The sequence below is a fragment of the Eucyclogobius newberryi genome, unplaced genomic scaffold, assembly GCF_026437365.1.
Source record: "Eucyclogobius newberryi isolate DKJ021-1_F unplaced genomic scaffold, fEucNew1.0.hap1 SCAF_36, whole genome shotgun sequence".
Classification (NCBI taxonomy): Eukaryota; Metazoa; Chordata; class Actinopteri; order Gobiiformes; family Gobiidae; genus Eucyclogobius; species Eucyclogobius newberryi.
In genome coordinates this window covers 214,383-238,788 of record NW_027316012.1, presented here as the reverse complement: position 1 = coordinate 238,788, position 24,406 = coordinate 214,383, and the positions used below count along the sequence as shown (strand labels likewise).

Here is a 24,406-nt window from a genome sequence, read left to right as displayed (position 1 = left end):
GAGGGCTCCAGGCTCCAGGGGCTCCGACCCGGAGCCTCCGACCCGCAGAAGGTGCTCCCTGGCCGGGCAAAGTCTGGCCGTGTGCGGGGTGGATGATCCCTGCTCCGCCTCACGCGAGTTCGAGACCGGCTGGGTGCCCTTTTATCCATGAGGCACTGCACTTCCTCCGGCAGCCGAGTTCGGGGCCCGGTGAGGGCTCCAGGCTCCAGGGGCTCCGACCCGGAGCCTCCGACCCGCAGAAGGTGCTCCCTGGCCGGGCAAAGTCTGGCCGTGTGCGGGGTGGATGATCCCTGCTCCGCCTCACGCGAGTTCAAGACCGGCTGGGTGCCCTTTTATCCATGAGGCACTGCACTGCCTCCGGCAGCCGAGTTCGGGGCCCGGTGAGGGCTCCAGGCTCCAGGGGCTCCGACCCGGAGCCTCCGACCCGCAGAAGGTGCTCCCTGGCCGGGCAAAGTCTGGCCGTGTGCGGGGTGGATGATCCCTGCTCCGCCTCACGCGAGTTCGAGACCGGCTGGGTGCCCTTTTATCCATGAGGCACTGCACTGCCTCCGGCAGCCGAGTTCGGGGCCCGGTGAGGGCTCCAGGCTCCAGGGGCTCCGACCCGGAGCCTCCGACCCGCAGAAGGTGCTCCCTGGCCGGGCAAAGTCTGGCCGTGTGCGGGGTGGATGATCCCTGCTCCGCCTCACGCGAGTTCGAGACCGGCTGGGTGCCCTTTTATCCATGAGGCACTGCACTGCCTCCGGCAGCCGAGTTCGGGGCCCGGTGAGGGCTCCAGGCTCCAGGGGCTCCGACCCGGAGCCTCCGACCCGCAGAAGGTGCTCCCTGGCCGGGCAAAGTCTGGCCGTGTGCGGGGTGGATGATCCCTGCTCCGCCTCACGCGAGTTCGAGACCGGCTGGGTGCCCTTTTATCCATGAGGCACTGCACTGCCTCCGGCAGCCGAGTTCGGGGCCCGGTGAGGGCTCCAGGCTCCAGGGGCTCCGACCCGGAGCCTCCGACCCGCAGAAGGTGCTCCCTGGCCGGGCAAAGTCTGGCCGTGTGCGGGGTGGATGATCCCTGCTCCGCCTCACGCGAGTTCGAGACCGGCTGGGTGCCCTTTTATCCAAGAATCAACTGGAGTGTGGAGCTTCTACGGGCCTCCAGGGGCACTGCCGACCCAGAGCTGTGCCCCGGCTTCAGTTCTCTGTATCTCAGAAGTTTTTTATTTATACATTTATTTCATCCATAATCTCTGGCGCCTAAAGGGTTAGGTACGGTTCAAATGGGATTGCAATAAGTGTTCTGACCTCTAAGTCTGAAAAGAGATTTCCTTAAATTGACACATAACAAAGCAACAAACGTGGGATTATACCTGACATAAATCCAGCAGTTTAGGCCAAAAAAAAACAGCAGGTTTTTAGGTAGAAGGTCTTGCTTCGTTTGTACCATCAGTACTAAAGATTGGCTTTACCTAACAACGATCCAGCCCAATGAAAATCGGAAGGTTTGTAATAGTTAAATTCTTTCTTAATCAATATCTTACATTTGCTAAATGTACTCAACTGGCTAGAATGATGATCTAACCCTCGACCTTGGTGTTATTAGTATCACGCTAACCAGCCACATTTTCCACATGTAAAATGTCAAAATATTCGCGAGGGACCATATAATATAAGAGTTGGCTTGAAGGTACCTTCAGGGATGTAAAAGGAAGAGCAATTTTGCACATTTTTGGCGCTTTAGGTACGGTTCAAATGGGATTGCAATAAGAGTTCTGACCTCTAAGTCTGAAAAGAGATTTCCTTAAATTGACACATAACAAAGCAACAAACGTGGGGTTTTACCTGACATAAATCCAGCAGTTTAGGCCAAAAAAAAGCAGCAGGTTTTTAGGTAGGTCTTGCTTCGTTTGTACCTTCAGTACTAAAGATCGGCTTTACCTAACAACGATCCAGCCCAATTAAAATCGGCACGTTTGCAATATTTAAACTATTTCTCAAGCAACTGGCTAGTATTTGGATCGAACCCACGACCTTGGCGTTATTAGCACCACGCTCTAACCAACTGAGCTAACCAGCCAAAGTTGTCAGGAGGAAAAGGTCAAAATGTGCTCATGTGACTATATAAGACTAGAATTTGCTAGAAGGTACCTTCAGGGATGTAAAAGGAAGAGCAATTTTGCACATTTTTGGCGCTTTAGGTACGGTTCAAATGGGATTGCAATAAGTGTTCTGACCTCTAAGTCTGAAAAGAGATTTCCTTAAATTGACACATAACAAAGCAACAAACGTGGGGTTTTACCTGACATAAATCCAGCAGTTTTGGCCAAAAAAAGCATCAGGTTTTTAGGTAGAAGGTCTTGCTTCGTTTGTACCATCAGTACTAAAGATCGGCTTTACCTAACAACGATCCAGCCCAATGAAAATCGGCAGGTTTGTAATATTTAAACTATTTCTCAAGCAACTGGCTAGTATGGGGATCGAACCCACGACCTTGGCGTTATTAGCACCACGCTCTAACCAACTGAGCTAACCAGCCAAAGTTGTCAGGAGTAAAAGGTCAAAATCTGCTTATGTGACTATATAAGACTAGAATTTGCTTGAAGGTACCTTCAGGGATGTAAAAGGAAGAGCAATTTTGCACATTTTTGGCGCTTTAGGTACGGTTCAAATGGGATTGAATTAAGTGTTCTGACCTCTAAGTCTGAAAAGAGATTTCCTTAAATTGACACATAACAAAGCAACAAACGTGGGATTATACCTGACATAAATCCAGCAGTTTAGGCCAAAAAAAAACAGCAGGTTTTTAGGTAGAAGGTCTTGCTTCGTTTGTACCACCAGTACTAAAGATCGGCTTTACCTAACAACGATCCAGCCCAATGAAAATCGGCAGGTTTGTAATATTTAAACTATTTCTCAAGCAAAATCTTTCAACCGCCACACATACTAAACTGGCTAGTATGGGCATCGAACCCACAAGCTTGGCGTTATTAGCACCACGCTCTAACCAACTGAGCTAACCAGCCGAATTCTCAGGTTTAAAATGTCAAAATGTGCTCATGTGACTTTATACGACTAGAATTTGCTTGAAGGTACCTTCACGGATGTAAAAGGAAAAGCAATTTTGCACATTTTTGGCGCTTTAGGTACGGTTCAAATGGGAATGCAATAAGTGTTCTGACCTCTAAGTCTGAAAAGAGATTTCCTTGAATTGACACATAACAAAGCAACAAACGTGGGGTTTTACCTGACATAAATCCACTAGTTTAGGCCAAAGAAAGAAGCAGTTTTTAAGTAGAAGGTCTTGCTTCGTTTGTACCTTCAGTACTAAAGATTGGCTTTACCTAATAACGATCAAGCCCAATGAAAATCGGAAGGTTTGTAATAGTTAAATTCTTTCTTAATCAATATCTTACATGTGCTAAATGTACTCAACTGGCTAGAATGATGATCTAACCCTCGACCTTGGTGTTATTAGTACCACGCTAACCAGCCACATTTTCCACATGTAAAATGTCAAAATGTGCGCAAGGGACCATATAATATAAGAGTTGGCTTGAAGGTACCTTCAGGGATGTAAAAGGAAGAGCAATTTTGCACATTTTTGGCGCTTTAGGTACGGTTCAAATGGGATTGCAATAAGAGTTCTGACCTCTAAGTCTGAAAAGAGATTTCCTTAAATTGACACATAACAAAGCAACAAACGTGGGGTTTTACCTGACATAAATCCAGCAGTTTAGGCCAAAAAAAAGCAGCAGGTTTTTAGGTAGGTCTTGCTTCGTTTGTACCTTCAGTACTAAAGATCGGCTTTACCTAACAACGATCCAGCCCAATTAAAATCGGCACGTTTGCAATATTTAAACTATTTCTCAAGCAACTGGCTAGTATGGGGATAGAACCGACGACCTTAAAGTTATTAGCACCACGCTCTAACAAACTGAGCTAACCAGCCAAAATTGTCATGAGTAAAAGGTCAAAATGTGCTTATGTGACTATATAAGACTAGAATTTGCTTGAAGGTACCTTCAGGGATGTAAAAGGAAGAGCAATTTTGCACATTTTTGGCGCTTTAGGTACGGTTCAAATGGGATTGAATTAAGTGTTCTGACCTCTAAGTCTGAAAAGAGATTTCCTTAAATTGACACATAACAAAGCAACAAACGTGGGATTATACCTGACATAAATCCAGCAGTTTAGGCCAAAAAAAAACAGCAGGTTTTTAGGTAGAAGGTCTTGCTTCGTTTGTACCATCAGTACTAAAGATCGGCTTTACCTAACAACGATCCAGCCCAATGAAAATCGGCAGGTTTGTAATATTTAAACTATTTCTCAAGCAAAATCTTTCAACCGCCACACATACTAAACTAGATAGTATGGCATCGAACCCACGACCTTGGCGTTATTAGCACCACGCTCTAACCAACTGAGCTAACCAGCCAAGGTTCTCAGGTTTAAAATGTCAAAATGTGCTCATGTGACTTTACACGACTAGAATTTGCTTGAAGGTACCTTCACGGATGTAAAAGGAAGAGCAATTTTGCACATTTTTGGCGCTTTAGGTACGGTTCAAATGGGATTGCAATAAGTGTTCTGACCTCTAAGTCTGAAAAGAGATTTCCTTGAATTGACACATAACAAAGCAACAAACGTGGGGTTTTACCTGACATAAATCCAGCAGTTTAGGCCAAAAAAAAGCAGCAGGTTTTTAGGTAGGTCTTGCTTCGTTTGTACCTTCAGTACTAAAGATCGGCTTTACCTAACAACAATCCAGCCCAATGAAAATCGGCACGTTTGCAATATTTAAACTATTTCTCAAGCAACTGGCTAGTATGGGGATTGAACCCACGACCTTGGCGTTATTAGCACCACTCTCTAACCAACTGAGCTAACCAGCCAAAGTTTTCAGGAGTAAAATGTCAAAATGTGCTCATGTGACTATATAAGACTAGAATTTGCTTGAAGGTACCTTCAGGGATGTAAAAGGAGGAGCAATTTTGCACATTTTTGGCGCTTTAGGTACGGTTCAAATGGGATTGCAATAAGTGTTCTGACCTCTAAGTCTGAAAAGAGATTTCCTTAAATTGACACATAACAAAGCACCAAACGTGGGATTATACCTGACATAAATCCACTAGTTTAGGCCAAAAAAAGCAGCAGTTTTTAAGTATAAGGTCTTGCTTCGTTTGTACCTTCAGTACTAAAGATTGGCTTTACCTAACAACGATCCAGCCCAATGAAAATAGGAAGGTTTGTAATAGTTAAATTCTTTCTTAATCAATATCTTACATATACTAAACTTACTCAACTGGCTAGAATGGGGATCTAACCCTCGACCTTGGTGTTATTAGTACCACGCTAACCAGCCACATTTTCCACATGTAAAATGTCAAAATGTGCGCAAGGGACCATATAATATAAGAGTTGGCTTGAAGGTACCTTCAGGGATGTAAAAGGAAGAGCAATTTTGCACATTTTTGGCGCTTTAGGTACGGTTCAAATGGGATTGAATTAAGTGTTCTGACCTCTAAGTCTGAAAAGAGATTTCCTTAAATTGACACATAACAAAGCAACAAACGTGGGATTATACCTGACATAAATCCAGCAGTTTAGGCCAAAAAAAAACAGCAGGTTTTTAGGTAGAAGGTCTTGCTTCGTTTGTACCACCAGTACTAAAGATCGGCTTTACCTAACAACGATCCAGCCCAATGAAAATCGGCAGGTTTGTAATATTTAAACTATTTCTCAAGCAAAATCTTTCAACCGCCACACATACTAAACTGGCTAGTATGGGCATCGAACCCACAACCTTGGCGTTATTAGCACCACGCTCTAACCAACTGAGCTAACCAGCCGAATTCTCAAGTTTAAAATGTCAAAATGTGCTCATGTGACTTTATACGACTAGAATTTGCTTGAAGGTACCTTCACGGATGTAAAAGGAAAAGCAATTTTGCACATTTTTGGCGCTTTAGGTACGGTTCAAATGGGATTGCAATAAGTGTTCTGACCTCTAAGTCTGAAAAGAGATTTCCTTAAATTGAGACATAACAAAGCAACAAACGTGGGGTTTTACCTGACATAAATCCACTAGTTTAGGCCAAAGAAAGAAGCAGTTTTTAAGTAGAAGGTCTTGCTTCGTTTGTACCTTCAGTACTAAAGATTGGCTTTACCTAACAACGATCAAGCCCAATGAAAATCGGAAGGTTTGTAATAGTTAAATTCTTTCTTAATCAATATCTTACATGTGCTAAATGTACTCAACTGGCTAGAATGATGATCTAACCCTCGACCTTGGTGTTATTAGTACCACGCTAACCAGCCACATTTTCCACATGTAAAATGTCAAAATGTGCGCAAGGGACCATATAATATAAGAGTTGGCTTGAAGGTACCTTCAGGGATGTAAAAGGATGAACAATTTTGCACATTTTTGGCGCTTTAGGTACGGTTCAAATGGGATTGCAATAAGAGTTCTGACCTCTAAGTCTGAAAAGAGATTTCCTTAAATTGACACATAACAAAGCAACAAACGTGGGGTTTTACCTGACATAAATCCAGCAGTTTAGGCCAAAAAAAAGCAGCAGGTTTTTAGGTAGGTCTTGCTTCGTTTGTACCTTCAGTACTAAAGATCGGCTTTACCTAACAACGATCCAGCCCAATTAAAATCGGCACGTTTGCAATATTTAAACTATTTCTCAAGCAACTGGCTAGTATGGGGATAGAACCGACGACCTTAGAGTTATTAGCACCACGCTCTAACAAACTGAGCTAACCAGCCAAAATTGTCATGAGTAAAAGGTCAAAATGTGCTTATGTGACTATATAAGACTAGAATTTGCTTGAAGGTACCTTCAGGGATGTAAAAGGAAGAGCAATTTTGCACATTTTTGGCGCTTTAGGTACGGTTCAAATGGGATTGCAATAAGTGTTCTGACCTCTAAGTCTGAAAAGAGATTTCCTTGAATTGACACATAACAAAGCAACAAACGTGGGGTTTTACCTGACATAAATCCAGCAGTTTAGGCCAAAAAAAGCAGCAGGTTTTTAGGTAGAAGGTCTTGCTTCGTTTGTACCATCAGTACTAAAGATCGGCTTTACCTAACAACGATCCAGCCCAATGAAAATCGGAAGGTTTGTAATAGTTAAATTCTTTCTTAATCAATATCTTACATGTGCTAAACAAACTCAACTGGCTAGAATTTGGATCTAACCCACGACCTTGGCGTTATTAGTACCACGCTAACCAGCCACATTTTCCACATGTAAAATGTCAAAATGTGCGCAAGGGACCATATAATATAAGAGTTGGCTTGAAGGTACCTTCAGGGATGTAAAAGGAAGAGCAATTTTGCACATTTTTGGCGCTTTAGGTACGGTTCAAATGGGATTACAATAAGAGTTCTGACCTCTAAGTCTGAAAAGAGATTTCCTTAAATTGACACATAACAAAGCAACAAACGTGGGGGTTTACCTGACATAAATCCAGCAGTTTAGGCCAAAAAAAAGCAGCAGGTTTTTAGGTAGGTCTTGCTTCGTTTGTACCTTCAGTACTAAAGATCGGCTTTACTTAACAACAATCCAGCCCAATGAAAATCGGCACGTTTGCAATATTTAAACTATTTCTCAAGCAACTGGCTAGTATGGGGATCGAACCCACGACCTTGGCGTTATTAGCACCACGCTCTAACCAACTGAGCTAACCAGCCAAAGTTTTCAGGAGTAAAATGTCAAAATGTGCTCATGTGACTATATAAGACTAGAATTTGCTTGAAGGTACCTTCAGGGATGTAAAAGGAGGAGCAATTTTGCACATTTTTGGCGCTTTAGGTACGGTTCAAATGGGATTGCAATAAGTGTTCTGACCTCTAAGTCTGAAAAGAGATTTCCTTAAATTGACACATAACAAAGCACCAAACGTGGGATTATACCTGACATAAATCCACTAGTTTAGGCCAAAAAAAGCAGCAGTTTTTAAGTATAAGGTCTTGCTTCGTTTGTACCTTCAGTACTAAAGATTGGCTTTACCTAACAACGATCCAGCCCAATGAAAATAGGAAGGTTTGTAATAGTTAAATTCTTTCTTAATCAATATCTTACATATACTAAACTTACTCAACTGGCTAGAATGGGGATCTAACCCTCGACCTTGGTGTTATTAGTACCACGCTAACCAGCCACATTTTCCACATGTAAAATGTCAAAATGTGCGCAAGGGACCATATAATATAAGAGTTGGCTTGAAGGTACCTTCAGGGATGTAAAAGGAAGAGCAATTTTGCACATTTTTGGCGCTTTAGGTACGGTTCAAATGGGATTGAATTAAGTGTTCTGACCTCTAAGTCTGAAAAGAGATTTCCTTAAATTGACACATAACAAAGCAACAAACGTGGGATTATACCTGACATAAATCCAGCAGTTTAGGCCAAAAAAAAACAGCAGGTTTTTAGGTAGAAGGTCTTGCTTCGTTTGTACCACCAGTACTAAAGATCGGCTTTACCTAACAACGATCCAGCCCAATGAAAATCGGCAGGTTTGTAATATTTAAACTATTTCTCAAGCAAAATCTTTCAACTGCCACACATACTAAACTGGCTAGTATGGGCATCGAACCCACAACCTTGGCGTTATTAGCACCACGCTCTAACCAACTGAGCTAACCAGCCGAATTCTCAAGTTTAAAATGTCAAAATGTGCTCATGTGACTTTATACGACTAGAATTTGCTTGAAGGTACCTTCACGGATGTAAAAGGAAAAGCAATTTTGCACATTTTTGGCGCTTTAGGTACGGTTCAAATGGGATTGCAATAAGTGTTCTGACCTCTAAGTCTGAAAAGAGATTTCCTTAAATTGAGACATAACAAAGCAACAAACGTGGGGTTTTACCTGACATAAATCCACTAGTTTAGGCCAAAGAAAGAAGCAGTTTTTAAGTAGAAGGTCTTGCTTTGTTTGTACCTTCAGTACTAAAGATTGGCTTTACCTAACAACGATCAAGCCCAATGAAAATCGGAAGGTTTGTAATAGTTAAATTCTTTCTTAATCAATATCTTACATGTGCTAAATGTACTCAACTGGCTAGAATGATGATCTAACCCTCGACCTTGGTGTTATTAGTACCACGCTAACCAGCCACATTTTCCACATGTAAAATGTCAAAATGTGCGCAAGGGACCATATAATATAAGAGTTGGCTTGAAGGTACCTTCAGGGATGTAAAAGGATGAGCAATTTTGCACATTTTTGGCGCTTTAGGTACGGTTCAAATGGGATTGCAATAAGAGTTCTGACCTCTAAGTCTGAAAAGAGATTTCCTTAAATTGACACATAACAAAGCAACAAACGTGGGGTTTTACCTGACATAAATCCAGCAGTTTAGGCCAAAAAAAAGCAGCAGGTTTTTAGGTAGGTCTTGCTTCGTTTGTACCTTCAGTACTAAAGATCGGCTTTACCTAACAACGATCCAGCCCAATTAAAATCGGCACGTTTGCAATATTTAAACTATTTCTCAAGCAACTGGCTAGTATGGGGATAGAACCGACGACCTTAGAGTTATTAGCACCACGCTCTAACAAACTGAGCTAACCAGCCAAAATTGTCATGAGTAAAAGGTCAAAATGTGCTTATGTGACTATATAAGACTAGAATTTGCTTGAAGGTACCTTCAGGGATGTAAAAGGAAGAGCAATTTTGCACATTTTTGGCGCTTTAGGTACGGTTCAAATGGGATTGCAATAAGTGTTCTGACCTCTAAGTCTGAAAAGAGATTTCCTTGAATTGACACATAACAAAGCAACAAACGTGGGGTTTTACCTGACATAAATCCAGCAGTTTAGGCCAAAAAAAGCAGCAGGTTTTTAGGTAGAAGGTCTTGCTTCGTTTGTACCATCAGTACTAAAGATCGGCTTTACCTAACAACGATCCAGCCCAATGAAAATCGGAAGGTTTGTAATAGTTAAATTCTTTCTTAATCAATATCTTACATGTGCTAAACAAACTCAACTGGCTAGAATTTGGATCTAACCCACGACCTTGGCGTTATTAGTACCACGCTAACCAGCCACATTTTCCACATGTAAAATGTCAAAATGTGCGCAAGGGACCATATAATATAAGAGTTGGCTTGAAGGTACCTTCAGGGATGTAAAAGGAAGAGCAATTTTGCACATTTTTGGCGCTTTAGGTACGGTTCAAATGGGATTACAATAAGAGTTCTGACCTCTAAGTCTGAAAAGAGATTTCCTTAAATTGACACATAACAAAGCAACAAACGTGGGGGTTTACCTGACATAAATCCAGCAGTTTAGGCCAAAAAAAAGCAGCAGGTTTTTAGGTAGGTCTTGCTTCGTTTGTACCTTCAGTACTAAAGATCGGCTTTACTTAACAACAATCCAGCCCAATGAAAATCGGCACGTTTGCAATATTTTAACTATTTCTCAAGCAACTGGCTAGTATGGGGATCGAACCCACGACCTTGGCGTTATTAGCACCACGCTCTAACCAACTGAGCTAACCAGCCAAAGTTTCAGGAGTAAAATGTCAAAATGTGCTCATGTGACTATATAAGACTAGAATTTGCTTGAAGGTACCTTCAGGGATGTAAAAGGAAGAGCAATTTTGCACATTTTTGGCGCTTTAGGTACGGTTCAAATGGGATTGCAATAAGTGTTCTGACCTCTAAGTCTGAAAAGAGATTTCCTTGAATTGACACATAACAAAGCAACAAACGTGGGGTTTTACCTGACATAAATCCAGCAGTTTAGGCCAAAAAAAGCAGCAGGTTTTTAGGTAGAAGGTCTTGCTTCGTTTGTACCATCAGTACTAAAGATCGGCTTTACCTAACAACGATCCAGCCCAATGAAAATCGGAAGGTTTGTAATAGTTAAATTCTTTCTTAATCAATATCTTACATGTGCTAAACAAACTCAACTGGCTAGAATTTGGATCTAACCCACGACCTTGGCGTTATTAGTACCACGCTAACCAGCCACATTTTCCACATGTAAAATGTCAAAATGTGCGCAAGGGACCATATAATATAAGAGTTGGCTTGAAGGTACCTTCAGGGATGTAAAAGGAAGAGCAATTTTGCACATTTTTGGCGCTTTAGGTACGGTTCAAATGGGATTGCAATAAGAGTTCTGACCTCTAAGTCTGAAAAGAGATTTCCTTAAATTGACACATAACAAAGCAACAAACGTGGGGGTTTACCTGACATAAATCCAGCAGTTTAGGCCAAAAAAAAGCAGCAGGTTTTTAGGTAGGTCTTGCTTCGTTTGTACCTTCAGTACTAAAGATCGGCTTTACCTAACAACGATCCAGCCCAATGAAAATGGGCACGTTTGCAATATTTAAACTATTTCTCAAGCAACTGGCTAGTATGGGGATCGAACCCACGACCTTGGCGTTATTAGCACCACGCTCTAACCAACTGAGCTAACCAGCCAAGTTTTCAGGAGTAAAATGTCAAAATGTGCTCATGTGACTATATAAGACTAGAATTTGCTTGAAGGTACCTTCAGGGATGTAAAAGGAAGAGCAATTTTGCACATTTTTGGCGCTTTAGGTACGGTTCAAATGGGATTGAAATAAGTGTTCTGACCTCTAAGTCTGAAAAGAGATTTCCTTAAATTGACACATAACAAAGCAACAAACGTGGGGTTTTACATGACATAAATCCAGCAGTTTAGGCCAAAAAAAAGCAGCAGGTTTTTAGGTAGGTCTTGCTTCGTTTGTACCTTCAGTACTAAAGATCGGCTTTACCTAACAACGATCCAGCCCAATGAAAATCGGCACGTTTGCAATATTTAAACTATTTCTCAAGCAACTGGCTAGTATGGGGATCGAACCCACGACCTTGGCGTTATTAGCACCACGCTCTAACCAACTGAGCTAACCAGCCAAAGTTTTCATTAGTAAAATGTCAAAATTTGCTCATGTGACTATATAAGACTAGAATTTGCTTGAAGGTACCTTCAGGGATGTAAAAGGAAGAGCAATTTTGCACATATTTGGCGCTTTAGGTACGGTTCAAATGGGATTGCAATAAGTGTTCTGACCTCTAAGTCTGAAAAGAGATTTCCTTAAATTGACACATAACAAAGCACCAAACGTGGGATTATACCTGACATAAATCCACTAGTTTAGGCCAAAAAAAGCAGCAGTTTTTAAGTATAAGGTCTTGCTTCGTTTGTACCTTCAGTACTAAAGATTGGCTTTACCTAACAACGATCCAGCCCAATGAAAATCGGCAGGTTTGTAATATTTAAACTATTTCTCAAGCAAAATCTTTCAACCGCCACACATACTAAACTAGATAGTATGGCATCGAACCCACGACCTTGGCGTTATTAGCACCACGCTCTAACCAACTGAGCTAACCAGCCAAGGTTCTCAGGTTTAAAATGTCAAAATGTGCTCATGTGACTTTACACGACTAGAATTTGCTTGAAGGTACCTTCACGGATGTAAAAGGAAGAGCAATTTTGCACATTTTTGGCGCTTTAGGTACGGTTCAAATGGGATTGCAATAAGTGTTCTGACCTCTAAGTCTGAAAAGAGATTTCCTTGAATTGACACATAACAAAGCAACAAACGTGGGGTTTTACCTGACATAAATCCAGCAGTTTAGGCCAAAAAAAGCAGCAGGTTTTTAGGTAGAAGGTCTTGCTTCGTTTGTACCATCAGTACTAAAGATCGGCTTTACCTAACAACGATCCAGCCCAATGAAAATCGGAAGGTTTGTAATAGTTAAATTCTTTCTTAATCAATATCTTACATATACTAAACTTACTCAACTGGCTAGAATTTGGATCTAACCCACGACCTTGGCGTTATTAGTACCACGCTAACCAGCCACATTTTCCACATGTAAAATGTCAAAATGTGCGCAAGGGACCATATAATATAAGAGTTGGCTTGAAGGTACCTTCAGGGATGTAAAAGGAAGAGCAATTTTGCACATTTTTGGCGCTTTAGGTACGGTTCAAATGGGATTACAATAAGAGTTCTGACCTCTAAGTCTGAAAAGAGATTTCCTTAAATTGACACATAACAAAGCAACAAACGTGGGGGTTTACCTGACATAAATCCAGCAGTTTAGGCCAAAAAAAAGCAGCAGGTTTTTAGGTAGGTCTTGCTTCGTTTGTACCTTCAGTACTAAAGATCGGCTTTACCTAACAACGATCCAGCCCAATGAAAATCGGCACGTTTGCAATATTTAAACTATTTCTCAAGCAACTGGCTAGTATGGGGATCGAACCCACGACCTTGGCGTTATTAGCACCACGCCCTAACCAACTGAGCTAACCAGCCAAAGTTTTCAGGAGTAAAATGTCAAAATGTGCTCATGTGACTATATAAGACTAGAATTTGCTTGAAGGTACCTTCAGGGATGTAAAAGGAAGAGCAATTTTGCACATTTTTGGCGCTTTAGGTACGGTTCAAATGGGATTGCAATAAGTGTTCTGACCTCTAAGTCTGAAAAGAGATTTCCTTAAATTGACACATAACAAAGCACCAAACGTGGGATTATACCTGACATAAATCCACTAGTTTAGGCCAAAAAAAGCAGCAGTTTTTAAGTATAAGGTCTTGCTTCGTTTGTACCTTCAGTACTAAAGATTGGCTTTACCTAACAACGATCCAGCCCAATGAAAATCGGCAGGTTTGTAATATTTAAACTATTTCTCAAGCAAAATCTTTCAACCGCCACACATACTAAACTGGGCTAGTATGTCAAAATGTGCTCATGTGACTATATAAGACTAGAATTTGCTTGAAGGTACCTTCAGGGATGTAAAAGGAAGAGCAATTTTGCACATTTTTGGCGCTTTAGGTACGGTTCAAATGGGATTGCAATAGGTGTTCTGACCTCTAAGTCTGAAAAGAGATTTCCTTAAATTGACACATAACAAAGCAACAAACGTGGGGTTTTACCTGACATAAATCCAGCAGTTTAGGCCAAAAAAAGCAGCAGGTTTTTAGGTAGAAGGTCTTGCTTCGTTTGTACCATCAGTACTAAAGATCGGCTTTACCTAACAACGATCCAGCCCAATGAAAATCGGCAGGTTTGTAATATTTAAACTATTTCTCAAGCAAAATCTTTCACCCGCCACACATACTAAACTGGCTAGTACGTCAAAATGTGCTCATGTGACTATATAAGACTAGAATTTGCTTGAAGGTACCTTCAGGGATGTAAAAGGAAGAGCAATTTTGCACATTTTTGGCGCTTTAGGTACGGCTCAAATGGGATTGAAATAAGTGTTCTGACCTCTAAGTCTGAAAAGAGATTTCCTTAAATTGACACATAACAAAGCAACAAACGTGGGATTATACCTGACATAAATCCAGCAGTTTAGGCCAAAAAAAAAACAGCAGGTTTTTAGGTAGAAGGTCTTGCTTCGTTTGTACCATCAGTACTAAAGATTGGCTTTACCTAACAACGATCCAGCCCAATGAAAATCGGAAGGTTTGTAATAGTTAAATTCTTTCTTAATCAATATCTTACATTTGCTAAATGTACTCAACTGGCTAGAATGATGATCTAACCCTCGACCTTGGTGTTATTAGTATCACGCTAACCAGCCACATTTTCCACATGTAAAATGTCAAAATGTGCGCAAGGGACCATATAATATAAGAGTTGGCTTGAAGGTACCTTCAGGGATGTAAAAGGAAGAGCAATTTTGCACATTTTTGGCGCTTTAGGTACGGTTCAAATGGGATTACAATAAGAGTTCTGACCTCTAAGTCTGAAAAGAGATTTCCTTAAATTGACACATAACAAAGCAACAAACGTGGGGGTTTACCTGACATAAATCCAGCAGTTTAGGCCAAAAAAAAGCAGCAGGTTTTTAGGTAGGTCTTGCTTCGTTTGTACCTTCAGTACTAAAGATCGGCTTTACCTAACAACGATCCAGCCCAATGAAAATCGGCACGTTTGCAATATTTAAACTATTTCTCAAGCAACTGGCTAGTAGGGGGATCGAACCCACGACCTTGACGTTATTAGCACCACGCTCTAACCAACTGAGCTAACCAGCCAAAGTTTTCAGGAGTAAAATGTCAAAATGTGCTCATGTGACTATATAAGACTAGAATTTGCTTGAAGGTACCTTCAGGGATGTAAAAGGAAGAGCAATTTTGCACATTTTTGGCGCTTTAGGTACGGTTCAAATGGGATTGCAATAAGTGTTCTGACCTCTAAGTCTGAAAAGAGATTTCCTTAAATTGACACATAACAAAGCACCAAACGTGGGATTATACCTGACATAAATCCACTAGTTTAGGCCAAAAAAAGCAGCAGTTTTTAAGTATAAGGTCTTGCTTCGTTTGTACCTTCAGTACTAAAGATTGGCTTTACCTAACAACGATCCAGCCCAATGAAAATAGGAAGGTTTGTAATAGTTAAATTCTTTCTTAATCAATATCTTACATATACTAAACTTACTCAACTGGCTAGAATGGGGATCTAACCCTCGACCTTGGTGTTATTAGTACCACGCTAACCAGCCACATTTTCCACATGTAAAATGTCAAAATGTGCGCAAGGGACCATATAATATAAGAGTTGGCTTGAAGGTACCTTCAGGGATGTAAAAGGAAGAGCAATTTTGCACATTTTTGGCGCTTTAGGTACGGTTCAAATGGGATTGAAATAAGTGTTCTGACCTCTAAGTCTGAAAAGAGATTTCCTTAAATTGACACATAACAAAGCAACAAACGTGGGATTATACCTGACATAAATCCAGCAGTTTAGGCCAAAAAAAAAACAGCAGGTTTTTAGGTAGAAGGTCTTGCTTCGTTTGTACCATCAGTACTAAAGATCGGCTTTACCTAACAACGATCCAGCCCAATGAAAATCGGCAGGTTTGTAATATTTAAACTATTTCTCAAGCAATATCTTTCGACCGCCACACATACTAAACTGGCTTGTATGGGCATCGAACCCACAACCTTGGTGTTATTAGCACTACGCTCTAACCAACTGAGCTAACCAGCCAAGGTTCTCAGGTTTAAAATGTCAAAATGTGCTCATGTGACTTTATACGACTAGAATTTGCTTGAAGGTACCTTCAGGGATGTAAAAGGAAGAGCAATTTTGCACATTTTTGGCGCTTTAGGTACGGTTCAAATGGGATTGCAATAAGAGTTCTGACCTCTAAGTCTGAAAAGAGATTTCCTTAAATTGACACATAACAAAGCAACAAACGTGGGGTTTTACCTGACATAAATCCAGCAGTTTAGGCCAAAAAAAAGCAGCAGGTTTTTAGGTAGGTCTTGCTTCGTTTGTACCTTCAGTACTAAAGATCGGCTTTACCTAACAACAATCCAGCCCAATGAAAATCGGCACGTTTGCAATATTTAAACTATTTCTCAAGCAACTGGCTAGTATGGGGATTGAACCCACGACCTTGGCGTTATTAGCACCACTCTCTAACCAACTGAGCTAACCAGCCAAAGTTTTCAAGAGTAAAATGTCAAAATGTGCTCATGTGACTATATAAGACTAGAATTTGCTTGAAGGTACCTTCAGGGATGTAAAAGGAGGAGCAATTTTGCACATTTTTGGCGCTTTAGGTACGGTTCAAATGGGATTGCAATAAGTGTTCTGACCTCTAAGTCTGAAAAGAGATTTCCTTAAATTGACACATAACAAAGCACCAAACGTGGGATTATACCTGACATAAATCCACTAGTTTAGGCCAAAAAAAGCAGCAGTTTTTAAGTATAAGGTCTTGCTTCGTTTGTACCTTCAGTACTAAAGATTGGCTTTACCTAACAACGATCCAGCCCAATGAAAATAGGAAGGTTTGTAATAGTTAAATTCTTTCTTAATCAATATCTTACATATACTAAACTTACTCAACTGGCTAGAATGGGGATCTAACCCTCGACCTTGGTGTTATTAGTACCACGCTAACCAGCCACATTTTCCACATGTAAAATGTCAAAATGTGCGCAAGGGACCATATAATATAAGAGTTGGCTTGAAGGTACCTTCAGGGATGTAAAAGGAAGAGCAATTTTGCACATTTTTGGCGCTTTAGGTACGGTTCAAATGGGATTGAATTAAGTGTTCTGACCTCTAAGTCTGAAAAGAGATTTCCTTAAATTGACACATAACAAAGCAACAAACGTGGGATTATACCTGACATAAATCCAGCAGTTTAGGCCAAAAAAAAACAGCAGGTTTTTAGGTAGAAGGTCTTGCTTCGTTTGTACCACCAGTACTAAAGATCGGCTTTACCTAACAACGATCCAGCCCAATGAAAATCGGCAGGTTTGTAATATTTAAACTATTTCTCAAGCAAAATCTTTCAACCGCCACACATACTAAACTGGCTAGTATGGGCATCGAACCCACAACCTTGGCGTTATTAGCACCACGCTCTAACCAACTGAGCTAACCAGCCGAATTCTCAAGTTTAAAATGTCAAAATGTGCTCATGTGACTTTATACGACTAGAATTTGCTTGAAGGTACCTTCACGGATGTAAAAGGAAAAGCAATTTTGCACATTTTTGGCGCTTTAGGTACGGTTCAAATGGGATTGCAATAAGTGTTCTGACCTCTAAGTCTGAAAAGAGATTTCCTTAAATTGAGACATAACAAAGCAACAAACGTGGGGTTTTACCTGACATAAATCCACTAGTTTAGGCCAAAGAAAGAAGCAGTTTTTAAGTAGAAGGTCTTGCTTCGTTTGTACCTTCAGTACTAAAGATTGGCTTTACCTAACAACGATCAAGCCCAATGAAAATCGGAAGGTTTGTAATAGTTAAATTCTTTCTTAATCAATATCTTACATGTGCTAAATGTACTCAACTGGCTAGAATGATGATCTAACCCTCGACCTTGGTGTTATTAGTACCACGCTAACCAGCCACATTTTCCACATGTAAAATGTCAAAATGTGCGCAAGGGACCATATAATATAAGAGTTGGCTTGAAGGTACCTTCAGGGATGTAAAAGGATGAGCAATTTTGCACATTTTTGGCGCTTTAGGTACGGTTCAAATGGGATTGCAATAAGAGTTCTGACCTCTAAGTCTGAAAAGAGATTTCCTTAAATTGACACATAACAAAGCAACAAACGTGGGGTTTTACCTGACATAAATCCAGCAGTTTAGGCCAAAAAAAAGCAGCAGGTTTTTAGGTAGGTCTTGCTTCGTTTGTACCTTCAGTACTAAAGATCGGCTTTACCTAACAACGATCCAGCCCAATTAAAATCGGCACGTTTGCAATATTTAAACTATTTCTCAAGCAACTGGCTAGTATGGGGATAGAACCGACGACCTTAGAGTTATTAGCACCACGCTCTAACAAACTGAGCTAACCAGCCAAAATTGTCATGAGTAAAAGGTCAAAATGTGCTTATGTGACTATATAAGACTAGAATTTGCTTGAAGGTACCTTCAGGGATGTAAAAGGAAGAGCAATTTTGCACATTTTTGGCGCTTTAGGTACGGTTCAAATGGGATTGCAATAAGTGTTCTGACCTCTAAGTCTGAAAAGAGATTTCCTTGAATTGACACATAACAAAGCAACAAACGTGGGGTTTTACCTGACATAAATCCAGCAGTTTAGGCCAAAAAAAGCAGCAGGTTTTTAGGTAGAAGGTCTTGCTTCGTTTGTACCATCAGTACTAAAGATCGGCTTTACCTAACAACGATCCAGCCCAATGAAAATCGGAAGGTTTGTAATAGTTAAATTCTTTCTTAATCAATATCTTACATGTGCTAAACAAACTCAACTGGCTAGAATTTGGATCTAACCCACGACCTTGGCGTTATTAGTACCACGCTAACCAGCCACATTTTCCACATGTAAAATGTCAAAATGTGCGCAAGGGACCATATAATATAAGAGTTGGCTTGAAGGTACCTTCAGGGATGTAAAAGGAAGAGCAATTTTGCACATTTTTGGCGCTTTAGGTACGGTTCAAATGGGATTACAATAAGAGTTCTGACCTCTAAGTCTGAAAAGAGATTTCCTTAAATTGACACATAACAAAGCAACAAACGTGGGGGTTTACCTGACATAAATCCAGCAGTTTAGGCCAAAAAAAAGCAGCAGGTTTTTAGGTAGGTCTTGCTTCGTTTGTACCTTCAGTACTAAAGATCGGCTTTACTTAACAACAATCCAGCCCAATGAAAATCGGCACGTTTGCAATATTTAAACTATTTCTCAAGCAACTGGCTAGTATGGGGATCGAACCCACGACCTTGGCGTTATTAGCACCACGCTCTAACCAACTGAGCTAACCAGCCAAAGTTTTCAGGAGTAAAATGTCAAAATGTGCTCATGTGACTATATAAGACTAGAATTTGCTTGAAGGTACCTTCAGGGATGTAAAAGGAGGAGCAATTTTGCACATTTTTGGCGCTTTAGGTACGGTTCAAATGGGATTGCAATAAGTGTTCTGACCTCTAAGTCTGAAAAGAGATTTCCTTAAATTGACACATAACAAAGCACCAAACGTGGGATTATACCTGACATAAATCCACTAGTTTAGGCCAAAAAAAGCAGCAGTTTTTAAGTATAAGGTCTTGCTTCGTTTGTACCTTCAGTACTAAAGATTGGCTTTACCTAACAACGATCCAGCCCAATGAAAATAGGAAGGTTTGTAATAGTTAAATTCTTTCTTAATCAATATCTTACATATACTAAACTTACTCAACTGGCTAGAATGGGGATCTAACCCTCGACCTTGGTGTTATTAGTACCACGCTAACCAGCCACATTTTCCACATGTAAAATGTCAAAATGTGCGCAAGGGACCATATAATATAAGAGTTGGCTTGAAGGTACCTTCAGGGATGTAAAAGGAAGAGCAATTTTGCACATTTTTGGCGCTTTAGGTACGGTTCAAATGGGATTGAATTAAGTGTTCTGACCTCTAAGTCTGAAAAGAGATTTCCTTAAATTGACACATAACAAAGCAACAAACGTGGGATTATACCTGACATAAATCCAGCAGTTTAGGCCAAAAAAAAACAGCAGGTTTTTAGGTAGAAGGTCTTGCTTCGTTTGTACCACCAGTACTAAAGATCGGCTTTACCTAACAACGATCCAGCCCAATGAAAATCGGCAGGTTTGTAATATTTAAACTATTTCTCAAACAAAATCTTTCAACCGCCACACATACTAAACTGGCTAGTATGGGCATCGAACCCACAACCTTGGCGTTATTAGCACCACGCTCTAACCAACTGAGCTAACCAGCCGAATTCTCAAGTTTAAAATGTCAAAATGTGCTCATGTGACTTTATACGACTAGAATTTGCTTGAAGGTACCTTCACGGATGTAAAAGGAAAAGCAATTTTGCACATTTTTGGCGCTTTAGGTACGGTTCAAATGGGATTGCAATAAGTGTTCTGACCTCTAAGTCTGAAAAGAGATTTCCTTAAATTGAGACATAACAAAGCAACAAACGTGGGGTTTTACCTGACATAAATCCACTAGTTTAGGCCAAAGAAAGAAGCAGTTTTTAAGTAGAAGGTCTTGCTTTGTTTGTACCTTCAGTACTAAAGATTGGCTTTACCTAACAACGATCAAGCCCAATGAAAATCGGAAGGTTTGTAATAGTTAAATTCTTTCTTAATCAATATCTTACATGTGCTAAATGTACTCAACTGGCTAGAATGATGATCTAACCCTCGACCTTGGTGTTATTAGTACCACGCTAACCAGCCACATTTTCCACATGTAAAATGTCAAAATGTGCGCAAGGGACCATATAATATAAGAGTTGGCTTGAAGGTACCTTCAGGGATGTAAAAGGATGAGCAATTTTGCACATTTTTGGCGCTTTAGGTACGGTTCAAATGGGATTGCAATAAGAGTTCTGACCTCTAAGTCTGAAAAGAGATTTCCTTAAATTGACACATAACAAAGCAACAAACGTGGGGTTTTACCTGACATAAATCCAGCAGTTTAGGCCAAAAAAAAGCAGCAGGTTTTTAGGTAGGTCTTGCTTCGTTTGTACCTTCAGTACTAAAGATCGGCTTTACCTAACAACGATCCAGCCCAATTAAAATCGGCACGTTTGCAATATTTAAACTATTTCTCAAGCAACTGGCTAGTATGGGGATAGAACCGACGACCTTAGAGTTATTAGCACCACGCTCTAACAAACTGAGCTAACCAGCCAAAATTGTCATGAGTAAAAGGTCAAAATGTGCTTATGTGACTATATAAGACTAGAATTTGCTTGAAGGTACCTTCAGGGATGTAAAAGGAAGAGCAATTTTGCACATTTTTGGCGCTTTAGGTACGGTTCAAATGGGATTGCAATAAGTGTTCTGACCTCTAAGTCTGAAAAGAGATTTCCTTGAATTGACACATAACAAAGCAACAAACGTGGGGTTTTACCTGACATAAATCCAGCAGTTTAGGCCAAAAAAAGCAGCAGGTTTTTAGGTAGAAGGTCTTGCTTCGTTTGTACCATCAGTACTAAAGATCGGCTTTACCTAACAACGATCCAGCCCAATGAAAATCGGAAGGTTTGTAATAGTTAAATTCTTTCTTAATCAATATCTTACATGTGCTAAACAAACTCAACTGGCTAGAATTTGGATCTAACCCACGACCTTGGCGTTATTAGTACCACGCTAACCAGCCACATTTTCCACATGTAAAATGTCAAAATGTGCGCAAGGGACCATATAATATAAGAGTTGGCTTGAAGGTACCTTCAGGGATGTAAAAGGAAGAGCAATTTTGCACATTTTTGGCGCTTTAGGTACGGTTCAAATGGGATTACAATAAGAGTTCTGACCTCTAAGTCTGAAAAGAGATTTCCTTAAATTGACACATAACAAAGCAACAAACGTGGGGGTTTACCTGACATAAATCCAGCAGTTTAGGCCAAAAAAAAGCAGCAGGTTTTTAGGTAGGTCTTGCTTCGTTTGTACCTTCAGTACTAAAGATCGGCTTTACTTAACAACAATCCAGCCCAATGAAAATCGGCACGTTTGCAATATTTTAACTATTTCTCAAGCAACTGGCTAGTATGGGGATCGAACCCACGACCTTGGCGTTATTAGCACCACGCTCTAACCAACTGAGCTAACCAGCCAAAGTTTCAGGAGTAAAATGTCAAAATGTGCTCATGTGACTATATAAGACTAGAATTTGCTTGAAGGTACCTTCAGGGATGTAAAAGGAAGAGCAATTTTGCACATTTTTGGCGCTTTAGGTACGGTTCAAATGGGATTGCAATAAGTGTTCTGACCTCTAAGTCTGAAAAGAGATTTCCTTGAATTGACACATAACAAAGCAACAAACGTGGGGTTTTACCTGACATAAATCCAGCAGTTTAGGCCAAAAAAAGCAGCAGGTTTTTAGGTAGAAGGTCTTGCTTCGTTTGTACCATCAGTACTAAAGATCGGCTTTACCTAACAACGATCCAGCCCAATGAAAATCGGAAGGTTTGTAATAGTTAAATTCTTTCTTAATCAATATCTTACATGTGCTAAACAAACTCAACTGGCTAGAATTTGGATCTAACCCACGACCTTGGCGTTATTAGTACCACGCTAACCAGCCACATTTTCCACATGTAAAATGTCAAAATGTGCGCAAGGGACCATATAATATAAGAGTTGGCTTGAAGGTACCTTCAGGGATGTAAAAGGAAGAGCAATTTTGCACATTTTTGGCGCTTTAGGTACGGTTCAAATGGGATTGCAATAAGAGTTCTGACCTCTAAGTCTGAAAAGAGATTTCCTTAAATTGACACATAACAAAGCAACAAACGTGGGGGTTTACCTGACATAAATCCAGCAGTTTAGGCCAAAAAAAAGCAGCAGGTTTTTAGGTAGGTCTTGCTTCGTTTGTACCTTCAGTACTAAAGATCGGCTTTACCTAACAACGATCCAGCCCAATGAAAATCGGCACGTTTGCAATATTTAAACTATTTCTCAAGCAACTGGCTAGTATGGGGATCGAACCCACGACCTTGGCGTTATTAGCACCACGCTCTAACCAACTGAGCTAACCAGCCAAGTTTTCAGGAGTAAAATGTCAAAATGTGCTCATGTGACTATATAAGACTAGAATTTGCTTGAAGGTACCTTCAGGGATGTAAAAGGAAGAGCAATTTTGCACATTTTTGGCGCTTTAGGTACGGTTCAAATGGGATTGAAATAAGTGTTCTGACCTCTAAGTCTGAAAAGAGATTTCCTTAAATTGACACATAACAAAGCAACAAACGTGGGGTTTTACATGACATAAATCCAGCAGTTTAGGCCAAAAAAAAGCAGCAGGTTTTTAGGTAGAAGGTCTTGCTTCGTTTGTACCACCAGTACTAAAGATCGGCTTTACCTAACAACGATCCAGCCCAATGAAAATCGGCAGGTTTGTAATATTTAAACTATTTCTCAAACAAAATCTTTCAACCGCCACACATACTAAACTGGCTAGTATGGGCATCGAACCCACAACCTTGGCGTTATTAGCACCACGCTCTAACCAACTGAGCTAACCAGCCGAATTCTCAAGTTTAAAATGTCAAAATGTGCTCATGTGACTTTATACGACTAGAATTTGCTTGAAGGTACCTTCACGGATGTAAAAGGAAAAGCAATTTTGCACATTTTTGGCGCTTTAGGTACGGTTCAAATGGGATTGCAATAAGTGTTCTGACCTCTAAGTCTGAAAAGAGATTTCCTTAAATTGAGACATAACAAAGCAACAAACGTGGGGTTTTACCTGACATAAATCCACTAGTTTAGGCCAAAGAAAGAAGCAGTTTTTAAGTAGAAGGTCTTGCTTTGTTTGTACCTTCAGTACTAAAGATTGGCTTTACCTAACAACGATCAAGCCCAATGAAAATCGGAAGGTTTGTAATAGTTAAATTCTTTCTTAATCAATATCTTACATGTGCTAAATGTACTCAACTGGCTAGAATGATGATCTAACCCTCGACCTTGGTGTTATTAGTACCACGCTAACCAGCCACATTTTCCACATGTAAAATGTCAAAATGTGCGCAAGGGACCATATAATATAAGAGTTGGCTTGAAGGTACCTTCAGGGATGTAAAAGGATGAGCAATTTTGCACATTTTTGGCGCTTTAGGTACGGTTCAAATGGGATTGCAATAAGAGTTCTGACCTCTAAGTCTGAAAAGAGATTTCCTTAAATTGACACATAACAAAGCAACAAACGTGGGGTTTTACCTGACATAAATCCAGCAGTTTAGGCCAAAAAAAAGCAGCAGGTTTTTAGGTAGGTCTTGCTTCGTTTGTACCTTCAGTACTAAAGATCGGCTTTACCTAACAACGATCCAGCCCAATTAAAATCGGCACGTTTGCAATATTTAAACTATTTCTCAAGCAACTGGCTAGTATGGGGATAGAACCGACGACCTTAGAGTTATTAGCACCACGCTCTAACAAACTGAGCTAACCAGCCAAAATTGT

The 24,406-nt window shown here is 40.4% G+C and overlaps 19 non-coding genes across 19 annotated transcripts; all 19 read right to left on the bottom strand.

Annotated features, from left to right (window-relative positions):
- Positions 1-1,982: 1,982 nt before the first annotated feature.
- Positions 1,983-2,056, bottom strand: trnai-aau (transfer RNA isoleucine (anticodon AAU)). Its single transcript has one exon. It is a non-coding gene; the product is annotated as a tRNA-Ile (tRNA).
- Positions 2,057-2,441: 385 nt separating this feature from the next.
- Positions 2,442-2,515, bottom strand: trnai-aau (transfer RNA isoleucine (anticodon AAU)). The gene has a single exon. It is a non-coding gene; the product is annotated as a tRNA-Ile (tRNA).
- A 413-nt stretch (positions 2,516-2,928) lies between these two features.
- trnai-aau (transfer RNA isoleucine (anticodon AAU)) lies at positions 2,929-3,002 on the bottom strand. Its single transcript has one exon. It is a non-coding gene; the product is annotated as a tRNA-Ile (tRNA).
- Positions 3,003-4,797: 1,795 nt separating this feature from the next.
- Positions 4,798-4,871, bottom strand: trnai-aau (transfer RNA isoleucine (anticodon AAU)). The gene has a single exon. It is a non-coding gene; the product is annotated as a tRNA-Ile (tRNA).
- Positions 4,872-5,754: 883 nt separating this feature from the next.
- trnai-aau (transfer RNA isoleucine (anticodon AAU)) lies at positions 5,755-5,828 on the bottom strand. The gene has a single exon. It is a non-coding gene; the product is annotated as a tRNA-Ile (tRNA).
- A 1,780-nt stretch (positions 5,829-7,608) lies between these two features.
- On the bottom strand, positions 7,609-7,682 carry trnai-aau (transfer RNA isoleucine (anticodon AAU)). Its single transcript has one exon. It is a non-coding gene; the product is annotated as a tRNA-Ile (tRNA).
- An 883-nt stretch (positions 7,683-8,565) lies between these two features.
- trnai-aau (transfer RNA isoleucine (anticodon AAU)) lies at positions 8,566-8,639 on the bottom strand. The gene has a single exon. It is a non-coding gene; the product is annotated as a tRNA-Ile (tRNA).
- A 1,780-nt stretch (positions 8,640-10,419) lies between these two features.
- trnai-aau (transfer RNA isoleucine (anticodon AAU)) lies at positions 10,420-10,493 on the bottom strand. Its single transcript has one exon. It is a non-coding gene; the product is annotated as a tRNA-Ile (tRNA).
- Positions 10,494-11,346: 853 nt separating this feature from the next.
- Positions 11,347-11,420, bottom strand: trnai-aau (transfer RNA isoleucine (anticodon AAU)). The gene has a single exon. It is a non-coding gene; the product is annotated as a tRNA-Ile (tRNA).
- Positions 11,421-11,802: 382 nt separating this feature from the next.
- Positions 11,803-11,876, bottom strand: trnai-aau (transfer RNA isoleucine (anticodon AAU)). The gene has a single exon. It is a non-coding gene; the product is annotated as a tRNA-Ile (tRNA).
- Positions 11,877-13,214: 1,338 nt separating this feature from the next.
- On the bottom strand, positions 13,215-13,288 carry trnai-aau (transfer RNA isoleucine (anticodon AAU)). The gene has a single exon. It is a non-coding gene; the product is annotated as a tRNA-Ile (tRNA).
- A 1,660-nt stretch (positions 13,289-14,948) lies between these two features.
- Positions 14,949-15,022, bottom strand: trnai-aau (transfer RNA isoleucine (anticodon AAU)). Its single transcript has one exon. It is a non-coding gene; the product is annotated as a tRNA-Ile (tRNA).
- A 1,341-nt stretch (positions 15,023-16,363) lies between these two features.
- trnai-aau (transfer RNA isoleucine (anticodon AAU)) lies at positions 16,364-16,437 on the bottom strand. Its single transcript has one exon. It is a non-coding gene; the product is annotated as a tRNA-Ile (tRNA).
- Positions 16,438-17,320: 883 nt separating this feature from the next.
- On the bottom strand, positions 17,321-17,394 carry trnai-aau (transfer RNA isoleucine (anticodon AAU)). The gene has a single exon. It is a non-coding gene; the product is annotated as a tRNA-Ile (tRNA).
- A 1,780-nt stretch (positions 17,395-19,174) lies between these two features.
- trnai-aau (transfer RNA isoleucine (anticodon AAU)) lies at positions 19,175-19,248 on the bottom strand. The gene has a single exon. It is a non-coding gene; the product is annotated as a tRNA-Ile (tRNA).
- Positions 19,249-20,131: 883 nt separating this feature from the next.
- trnai-aau (transfer RNA isoleucine (anticodon AAU)) lies at positions 20,132-20,205 on the bottom strand. The gene has a single exon. It is a non-coding gene; the product is annotated as a tRNA-Ile (tRNA).
- A 1,780-nt stretch (positions 20,206-21,985) lies between these two features.
- On the bottom strand, positions 21,986-22,059 carry trnai-aau (transfer RNA isoleucine (anticodon AAU)). Its single transcript has one exon. It is a non-coding gene; the product is annotated as a tRNA-Ile (tRNA).
- Positions 22,060-22,912: 853 nt separating this feature from the next.
- Positions 22,913-22,986, bottom strand: trnai-aau (transfer RNA isoleucine (anticodon AAU)). The gene has a single exon. It is a non-coding gene; the product is annotated as a tRNA-Ile (tRNA).
- Positions 22,987-23,398: 412 nt separating this feature from the next.
- On the bottom strand, positions 23,399-23,472 carry trnai-aau (transfer RNA isoleucine (anticodon AAU)). Its single transcript has one exon. It is a non-coding gene; the product is annotated as a tRNA-Ile (tRNA).
- Positions 23,473-24,406: the final 934 nt, after the last annotated feature.